This window comes from Salvelinus sp. IW2-2015, unplaced genomic scaffold (genome assembly GCF_002910315.2).
Source record: "Salvelinus sp. IW2-2015 unplaced genomic scaffold, ASM291031v2 Un_scaffold1457, whole genome shotgun sequence".
In the NCBI taxonomy this organism is placed as follows: domain Eukaryota; kingdom Metazoa; phylum Chordata; class Actinopteri; order Salmoniformes; family Salmonidae; genus Salvelinus; species Salvelinus sp. IW2-2015.
This window is the reverse complement of record NW_019942919.1, coordinates 168,311-178,925: the sequence shown is the minus strand read 5'-3', so window position 1 is coordinate 178,925 and position 10,615 is coordinate 168,311. Positions and strand designations below refer to the sequence as shown.

At 39.3% G+C, this 10,615-nt stretch overlaps 2 long non-coding RNA genes across 2 annotated transcripts; both read right to left on the bottom strand.

The window, feature by feature from the left end:
- Positions 1–181: 181 nt before the first annotated feature.
- Positions 182–493, bottom strand: LOC139024398 (uncharacterized). The gene is made up of 3 exons (XR_011475689.1): positions 408–493; positions 300–368; positions 182–253 (listed from the first exon to the last, which is right to left on the bottom strand). It is a non-coding gene; the product is annotated as an uncharacterized lncRNA (long non-coding RNA).
- Positions 494–7,056: 6,563 nt separating this feature from the next.
- LOC139024397 (uncharacterized) lies at positions 7,057–9,497 on the bottom strand. The gene is made up of 2 exons (XR_011475688.1): positions 7,608–9,497; positions 7,057–7,124 (listed from the first exon to the last, which is right to left on the bottom strand). It is a non-coding gene; the product is annotated as an uncharacterized lncRNA (long non-coding RNA).
- Positions 9,498–10,615: the final 1,118 nt, after the last annotated feature.

Below are 10,615 nucleotides of genomic sequence, written 5' to 3'. Positions count from 1 at the left end.
CTAACTTTGTATTATAGAAGCTTTCTGTAAGACTAAAGTTATATTCTACCCTGGCATAACATGGTTTATCTTAACACAGTAACCATCAATTCTATTTAATGACAATATCAATCAACTCCTCTAACCCCACTAGTCTCCACTAACCTCCACTAGTCTCAACTAGTCTCAACTAGTCTCCACTAATCCCCAATAGTCTCCACAACCTCCACTAGACTCCACTAACCTCCACTAGTCTCCACTAGACTCCACTAGTCTCCACTAGACTCACTAACTCCACAGTCTCCACAGACTCCACTAACCTCCACTAGTCTCCACTAGACTCCACTATCTCCACTAATCTCCACTAGTCTCCACTAGTCTCCACTAACCTCCACTAGTCTCCACTAGCCTCCACTAGTCTCACTAACCTCCACTCCCCTCCACTAACCTCCACTAGTCTCCACTAGCCTATACTTATCTCCACTAGTCTCTACTAGTCTCCACTAGCCTCCACTAGCCTCCACTAGTCTCCACTAACCTCCACTAGCCTCCACTAGTCTCCACTAACCTCCACTAACCTCCATAGTCTCCACTAGTCTCCACTAACCTCCACTAGTCTCCACTAACCTCCACTAGTCTCCCACTAACCTCCACTAACCTCCACTAGTCTCCACTAACCTCCACTAGTCTCCACTAACCTCCACTAGTCTCCACTAACCCCACTAGTCTCCACTAGTCTCCACTAACCTCCACTAAGCTCACTAGTCTCCACTAAGCTCTACTAGTCTCCACTGGACTCTACTAGTCTTGTAGAGGCAACACCCTGGGCGCCAGGCTAAGAAACAAACAAACCAGGAAGAGTGTGACCGTGCCCCAAATGGCACCCTATTCCCTATATAGTGTATTACTTTTAGTGCACTATGTAGGGAATAGGGTGCGATTTGGGACGCCAGTCCCCCAGACGTCTGCTTCTTAACTGCTGTGCTGATACTCCACCTGTCTGGTACACCAATGATTATTATATACACATGCGTGTGTTGAGGACTCCACTCGACACAGTAGCAATCATTCATTATATTACACATTCTGTAAATATATACAAACCTCCKACTTTTCAAGTCAACCCCATACATAAAGATCTTTAGAGTTCAATCATGTCAAACTCGTCTATCCTTCTATCAGCCACCGATCAAACAACCAAAGCAAAAAAGTCCGGTAAGCAGCCCCTTGTCCAGTAGAACACAGGCTTCTTGTGATACAGAAGTGAGCCAAAGGCTTGACGGACCACAAATGGACACTTGAGACTTTTTTTCTATTTATTGACAAATCAAAACCAAAGAAACTTTTTTCTGCACCTGTTCTACAACAAAACTGTTCTAAAGAGGAAGATAATTATAAATGTGAGCAGCGATGATGATGATGAAGAGGAAGAGGAGGAGGACAGACATCAGGGGGAACGGAGAAGTAGCTTTGTTCTGTTCTGATTGGTCAGGACATTTTAAGGGGAAGCAGGATGTGACTGAAAGGGTTTAAAACACGTGTGTGTGGGGGGAAACTACGCCGCTGAGCCAGCTGTCTCCTAAGGCAGAAGGACGTGTCTCTGAAAGTAGGAAGGTTGTCTTTAACGTGTGCCTATGCAGTTTTTCAAGAAAAATGGAAAAGAACAACGAAAACCTCATCAGCTACAAAACCAAAGATTCATAATTATTCCTACAGAAGTTTTCCTCCAAAAAGTTTATTTTCCTGACAATGTCGACCATACATACAGCCACATACGTATACATGCATGCATACTGTATAGCTAGCACTACCCAGTACATGYATGTATRKTAGTACATGTATGTATGATTTTAAGGGTACGCTCCTTCTTCAACATGACACTGTGTGATTCAGTAGGTACGATACATCCTCTCCATCACTCCCTTTCACTGGACACTGACTACCTCGGGTTCTCCGTCTGTCCACTCCACTAGGGAACATCATGCCCGGAGGATTCAGGTGTATCTGTCMCTGCAGTCTGTAGAGAAACATGATTCTGTGAAACTATGTGAAACTACAGTACACACCAAAGATAACTGGTGTACAGCACAMCCAYAATCYTTCCAGYTCCACTAACTACCGTGCTGTTGTACTCAGACTCACATGGTGGTAGACTACACACATCTCTGTCTGTCGAGCTGTCTCTCTCTATCTTTCATCTATTCACCTCACTCTCCAGTCCACTGCTGAATCACAGCGTCCGTGTTAGTGAAGGAGGGTACAGTAGGGRACAGAGGGGTTGGGTGCTCATAGGCACATCCTGTATGACTTCAGTTCTTTTTGGGGAAAACAAACTCTACTACTCCACACGTTCACAATAAGCAAAACCAAAAATACAAAACAGACTAGTAGTTCAACCTTTTGAGAGAAACTGCTCAAATATCGGTCAAATAGCTTTATCCTTTTCTGGTTGTCTCTCTGTGAGGCTTCTAGTACAAAGATGCTCCGCCACGGCCCTAGTCCTCTTGGTCCTGGTCCTAGCCCTGGTCCTAGTCCTCTTGGTCCTGGTCCTAGCCCTGGTCCTAGTCCTCTTGGTCCTGGTTCTAGCCCTGGTCCTAGTCCTCTTGGTCCTGGTCCTAGCCCTGGTCTTGAGACTTGGAGCCTGGTGGAGTCCACTTTCATACTCAGTCTGGTCTTGAGGAACATGTACCAACCATGGGTATGAAACTAAAATCCAAAGAGGTTTTCATTGCTTGTCTTTAGTGCTTACGTTTGTTTGCCAATGCCTAATGTACAATTATGTTGTCTTTCCTAGGTTTATGTAATATATGATTTTATTTATGTAATTTATAATTGTTTTAATTAATTGAGAATTCATTTAAAATTGCCAAATCTCACTTGGAACCCTTTTACCCTGATACGTTTGCCAAAGTTTACATTGTTTGTCCTGTTTTTTGTTGATGATACTGTCAAACTATTTATGAGGTGTGTTAGTACACATGATAGTTTTTTACTTAATTATTTAATGTTATTTAATTAGATGTAATTTTTGGGGGGGATGAATATTTATGGGTATTTAAGAGAGTTAGAGAATCAAAGATGCAGTGCTTATGKCCTACCCACGTTAATTTATTATTAGTAAGTTTACTTTAAAAAGCAACAGAGGGTGTTCAATTGTTTTGTGAATAATGACAGAACAATGTTTTTTTTAAATTTAGTAATGTCAGGGTAGTTGTAATAATGAATGTCGCCATTATATTATTATAAACACATTTAGTTAAATCTTTTTCCCGAATATAGATTTCTTTTCATTAACTTCATTCTTCCTGATGAAAACAATCTGTTGATTTAAAAGATAATGAATGAGCACTGCATTGTATTTTTTCCTTCTGTGATTTATTATTAATTCATTTATTTTGTTTTTCATTTGCGAGACCTTTGCATTCTTTTGTTTTCCAGTGATGGACGAGCAATGAATTTCAGACTGATGTTTGTGCCACTGATAGGGGAGGGTCACACGTTGATTGAGACAAGTCAGACTCACCAAGTCAGACTCACCAAGTCAGACTCACCAAAGATAACTGGAACACTTGAGAGGTTGGTCGTTGTTTCACTTGATAGAGAAGGAAAACAGAGGATTCCCTTAAACTAGCTGCTTCCAAGACTGACTTGTGTAAAAAAACAAAAAACGATTTCTATTTCTATAGTGAGAACCAAAGAGGCTACCTCACTGACCTTTCCATTTGTCATTTTAATCGTGTTGATGAAACCAAAGATACCAAAGATTTGTTTTCTGTAGTACGGTCTGCGCTTGGCCCATGCTTTCATTTTGATATTATCTCTCTCTCTCTTTCTCCTTCCCTCTCCATTCTCCTTCCCTCTCCTTTCTCCTTCCCTCTCCATTCTCCTTCCCTCTCCTTTCTCTTGCTCTCTCGAACACATGCCTTCTCCTCCCCTAAAATAATAGGGACGAAGGGGGAAGTGTTAGGGTTAGGGAAGGTGAGGGTGTGTGTTAGGGTTAGGGAAGGTGAGGGTGTGTGTTAGGGTTAGGGAAGGTGAGGGTGTGTGTTAGGGGTTTCAGAAAGCCCTTCACCAGATCACAGTACACATTGTGTCCAAACCACACATTGAGTTGTTGAGACAAACCCCCAAGTCAACGCCATCTTTACACTGAAGCATTGAGACAACCTAGAGGCTGGATAAAATACATCCACATACTTTATATAAAGAACATATATATATACTAATATAATTCCCAGACATCTAGGGATTAACTTTTCTCCTTGATTTCTTTTTTCTTTTTTCTTTTTTTTATGTAACGATCAAACAAGCAGTGCCGGGAAAAACAAACGTTTTTAGAAATCTACAAACACAGGAGAGTCAGAATGATTAGCCCCCCCCAAAAAACACAGTGTCCATCTTATCAAACTGACATTATAGAATCTGTATTTTTACTAGTGCCTGTGCAAAGTAGGCTACAGTCCATACATTTGAAAATGCTTCCCTCAATCTCCCCCAAGTATCACTCCTTAACAATCAGACTTAATGGAAATAAAGCAATGGACAATATACTGTAAATGGACTTCAAAAACCACAATCCTCCTCCCTGCCTATTGGTCCAGTGCAACGTTGTGATTTAAACCAAACCAAACCAAAGAAACCTCAACACAAAGAAACCAAAAAGGCACTGGTGAAAGGCCTCTCTGAAAGACACATAACCCTGATACATTCTGGTTCAAACAAAACAGAACAGCTGTAATCGTTATAATAGCAGTAGTGTACTCCTYGGGACTAATGCTGTGTTCGTAACCAAGTGGGAGGTGGGAATATGCCAGTTGTGAAGTCGTAAATACCAGTTGGATGTATTCACGTGCTTTGAACTCGTTGAGAAACGCAGATTGGTCAACAAGCTACTTAACCCATGAACTAAAAGTACAGCTATCATGCTCGTTAACAAATTATAGTGTYCACAAACCATATGAATAGATWRCTTTTTATAAATAATGTTTTGTTGTTGCATTTAACTGCTGGAAATGCTGTTATAGAGGCCATTCTCTTAGTAGGGAGCCACTGGGACTCCMGASTGGCTCAGTGGTCTAAGGCACTGCATCTCAGTGCTAGAGGCATCACTACAGACACCCTGGTTCAAATCCAGGCTGTATCACAACCGACTGTGATTGAGGGTCCCATARGGGCGGCGCACAATTGGCCCAGCGTCGTCCGGGTTTGCCCGGTGTAGGCCGTCATTGTAAATAAGAATTTGTTCTTAACTGACTTGCCTGGTTAAATAAAGGATAMATACATTTATATATACATTAAAATACATTAAAGGATAAATACATTTATACATTTATCCTAGGTGATGTCAAAGGTCAGCATGTGGGAGAAGTGGGAGGGACGAGTTTCCCACTAGTAATTACCAGCTGGAGGGGTCTTCAATGGGATTTTTCCCAGTTACATGTGAGAAATTCATACTTCCCACTTGGTTACGAACACATCATTATACTCATCTAGCTCCTGTTTGGAAAGGTAATATGGAGTTGAAATGAGAGAGAGAGAGAGAGAGAGAGAGAAATAATGTTGGATCTAGTGGGAACTTGGGACTTGGGTCATTTATGAAAGTACGGGAGTTCATCACGTGTTGCCACGTTCATCTATGTGTAGCCTATACAAATTAGCATATAATACATTATACAAATATACTTAAGATATGGGAGTGGCAACAGTTGATGTGAGACTCCTGGAACCATAGGACAATACTGACTCCAATGAATTCTCTCTCTAGAGCTGATATGATAGGCTTTTAGGCCTATATTACTAATAGGGTTAAAGGCCTATATTACTAATAGGGTTAGAGTCCTATATTACTAATAGGGTTAAAGGCCTATATTACTAATAGGGTATAGGAGTCCTACACTTACTAATCAGGGTTTAAGCCTATATTCCCCAATAGGTTCTGAGAAGGCTATATTATCACGTTAAATATCATTTACTTATAGGTAGTTCAAGACGAGAGTCGTATGATCAAATTCTGACCAGTGTTAGAATATAGAAGTGTGCTGATTAGTCGAGTACGCTTTTGAGTATTTACTCAATAGGGTTAGAGGCCTATATTACTGAATCTAGGGTTAAAGGCCTATATTATAAATGGGTTAGAGTCCTATATTACTAATGGGTTAAGGCTATATTACTAATAGGGTTAAAGGCCTATATTACTAATAGGGTTAGAGTCATATATTACTAATAGGGTTAAGGCCTTTATTACTAAATAGGGTTAAAGGCTATATTAACTAATAGGGTTAGAGCCTATCATTGACTAAATAGGGTTAGAGGCCTACATTCTAATGGTGATAGAAGGCCTATATTCAGCCAGCTATATTACTTTTCCACTGGGGCTGCTTTAACAAAGACGTAAACAGCGCTTTTGTTGCAAAGTATGAGATAACCATGGGACGAGTGCCTTGCTTGAACCAAAGAAAAGTGTAGGCCTCTCTGTACTTACCTCAGCTTCTAGCCGGCCGTCACGTTGTTGACTAGTGGACAATGTATTAGTCTGGCTCTGTGGTGCTTTGCAATGCAATCACTRAGCAAACAACTACGAGAAATGATACCAAAGGCTTTCCAAATATATMTGTTTCCTCTCCTCTTCTTATTCTACCAAATGGTTGCAAAGCTTTACATTTAATTTTTTTTWAATTAAAAATGAAATGTTGTGGCATGTTAACAGCGCAGACCGTGCTCTCCTTAATGTTCTCAGATATACCTCAGAGATACTAGTGGTTAGGGTAATGTTATTCTAGCGTATGTAATAAATTATTATTTTGGTAACTGTGACTTTACGAGACAAACCAAAAAAAAATCTTTATACATTTTAAGTTGTGATTTCTGTAATAGTTGAAGAGGTGCGCTTACCAAAAACAAATGCTTGTCTTTTTGTGGTTTGAGTTTTTAATTGTTTCTGGTTTTATTTTTTGTTGTTGGAGTGGCTCCGGTTATTCACTCAGCTTTCTGGAATGAGGATAGTTGCAGATTAAGCCCACAGTTTACATGTTACAATGAAAAAAAAGAAAAAAAAAGACTAAAAAAAAGATTAAAAACCCCCCCTTGTTCTTCTGTTCTAGTTTCTGACCACCATTTTGTAAATGTTTCCTTCTTTGTCTTATGACCTAGTTTCTGACCACCATTTTGTAAATGTTTCATATACCCCTTCTACGCTATAAATATCCTGCACAAATATCCATTTATCCTCTTCACTCTCAGAATGAACCCACTGATATTATTATGCTTTTTATCTACTGACTTGAAATCGCAGGCACCATTTTCAGTGTCATAACGAAATCAGTTGTATTAGTGTGATAAATTATGTAAGGCTTTCGTGGCTGTATAGTTATATCATAGTGAGACTGTCTTGTGTGTGAAGTATTGGTGTTGATGTAAAGATCAGGTATGATTACTTAAATGATATTACACCGACCTATTCTTTAATCTGTACTAGCAGAGTGTAATTAGGCTATTTGGACCAATCAAATGTAACAATGCCCACCCTCCATGACCCTCACACAAAGTCGAAATAGAACAAATCCACCCAGCCTGGCACCACATTTCATTTTATTGGCAGGTAAGATGTTTCGCCTCTGTTTCTTTATGACCTATTCTTCTGTGTTGAAGTGTAGCATTATGTTTAGCAACTGCCAAACAACAGTGCTATAGCCCAGATTTTATGCATGAGTATATTTACAATTAGCTAGCAGTGTAATGCATTGTGACTTCATTACTTTTTAAGTTCAGAATCCGTACCACTCTATGGGCTGCATGTGGTTGCTGAGAGTGTGGCTCAGTTGTGTATATATTGGCCCTCCACTGTCATAGTGCACCCTCTGGGTAATAAGTGAATTAGCTGAAGGGTCCGTATTCCCGAGTAGAAGGTTATGAACACAAGGCTAACTGTTAACATACTGCACAAGGCTAGCACAAGGCTAGCACAAGGCTAACTGTTAACATACTGCACAAGAGTGACAGATGAGATATAAATAGAATGAGTAAAAATAAAATAAAACTGTTCTGAGGCCTATTTGAGACAGTAGTCCACAACTTTGACATAGCCTTCGTATAGTAACTTACACAGCGCAGAATTTGACATCGATGGACAAACCATGTAGTATTTAATCAACCACAATAGACCTGAAAACACAGTACAATAAATCATCTTTCAAAGAATATTAGTGAAAAGGCCTCAACTTAATGATGTCACAGAAGGTACTGTGCCTGACAATCTATGCCTCTCTTTTACCTTCCACTTAGCAAACAAATTAAACCCAATTATTAGACAGCAGCATCCAATCAGTGTCTGATGAAAATACAACAAATGAGTTTAGGATGAAGTGATTGTACAGTACTCTGGTCCTCACTGGGTTAATCATTTATCATAAAAAAAATAAAAAAAACACACATAAAGAGATCTACGGAAACGCCACTAGCCTGTGAAGGGTCAGACGGTCTGACGACCACAGGGGGTCAGAGGTCAGAGGTCAGTGTGACGATAACCAAATTAAACTCGATGAATCAAATCACTCATTCATTTAGTAGAACATGAGAATATTGAACAATAACTTTTCACTTTGATCCATCAATCTTACTCTCCACAGTTGGATTCTCTTTATGTATCTATGCTTGACGGAACATAACATACTGTACATTGGCTCGGTAAGGGTCTTATATAAGCCCTTTCACACAACTGAGCCGAGCCGAACTGAGCCGAACTGAGCCGAGCTGTACTGACCTGGTTTGTTCAGGTCGGCATGATAGTGTGAAAAGGCTACTTAGAGAGGAGTGTGTTTAAACCAAAATGCAGGGGGTGGTGTTACAATCTGATGATATCAGTAAATTACACCTGGAAAGGATGACCTCACAGGAAGTGGTTGAGAAGCCTGRTTCCAGATCTGTTTGTGACAACCACCATAGGCGTTAGATATACCGCACAAACAGATCTGAGATCAGGCTAGACTGTGTGTGGTAGTGGTTGAATATTCTAAGCAAAAGCTTCATTCCAAAGATGAAAACAAAGCCAATATTGCTGTCTATCCCAAAGAACAATTATACATTTACCATTTTCTGTAGATTTTTTACTGATTTGTTTCTGTTTTTGTTTTTGTAAAAGAAAAACATGATTTTTTTCATTTTCTTTCTTTTCATTAGTTGGAACACAAATGGGAGCTGGTATTAAAAGTGTGGTGTTGTAATGGAATCGTATGGATAACCTATTGATAAGCAATTCAATTATGATCAAAATGAAGGAAATATTCAGAGTTAATGTTGTTTCGCTTACCCTGTCTGTGTAAAGACAAAATAAACCCTGTCTGTGTAAAGACAAAATAAACCCTGTCTGTGTAAAGACAAAATACATTTGTCCTCATGACTTGAAAACCCCCMAAAAATATTTTTCAGATGAAAACGATTGTATAAATGTTTTTGTTCCATGTCTCAAATAGACTGAAATGTTGTAGTTCTGCAATGTATTTCTTAAAACAAGGAGGGAAAATAAGACCATTTAAAATAATTCATTCGTTTTCTTTCTTTCCTTTGAATTGAATCCTTTTGAACAAAGGGATAGTAACAACGTATCRGGCCTGAACCACTGGGCCACCGTAGAACAATGAAACTGCTTTCAAACACACATCACTCACTTCACCTGTGTCAATGAGACCACAGCATTTATAATAATCTGGTGCCGTGACACTGACAGATTGCTGGGTAGTGAGTGTCCTAYTACTGCCTAATATTGCTAGAAGTGATGTCTGTAGTGGGAACTAGAGACTGGAGTCTGTGATCTCAAATCCATGCCCCTTTGAAACAGTGTGTTCTAATGTAAAGCAACAACTAATGTGTAGCATAAATGTGCATTGACAGGGTAATATTTTGTTATACTGTATACATAAATCTTTATTTTACCAGGTAAGACTGAGATGAGTCGATGTGATGAATACCAATACCAATACCAACACCAACAACAACAACAAAAAAGATAACACTTACATACATTATGGCTAAATCCCCGAGCTGACAAGGTACAAATCTGTCGTTCTGCCCCCTGAACAAGGCAGTTAACCCACTGTTCCCCGGTAGGCCGTCATTGAAAATAAGAATTTGTTCTTAACTGACTTGCCTAGTTAAATAAAGGTTAAAAAAATTTATACAAAAAAAATCATATGGAACCAGTCTGGAAGGTAACAGTACAGCTATTGTCACATTAACCTACAGATAGACATCATTAACCTACAGATACACATTATTAACATACAGATACACATTAACCTACAGATACACATTATTAACCTACAGATACACATTATTAACCTACAGATACACATTATTCACCTACAGATACACATCATTAACCTACAGATACACATTAACACATTAACCTACAGATACACATTATTAACCTACAGATACACATTAACCTACAGATACACATTAACCTACAGATACACATTAACCTACAGATACACATTAACCTACAGATACACATTAACCATTCACTCCAACCCTAATATAGTGCACCTGATTCTAATAATTAGCTGGTTGGTAAACTGAACCAGGTTAGTTACAACTGGGGTTGAAGTTAAAACCTACAGGAGGGTATCTCTCCAGGAACAGG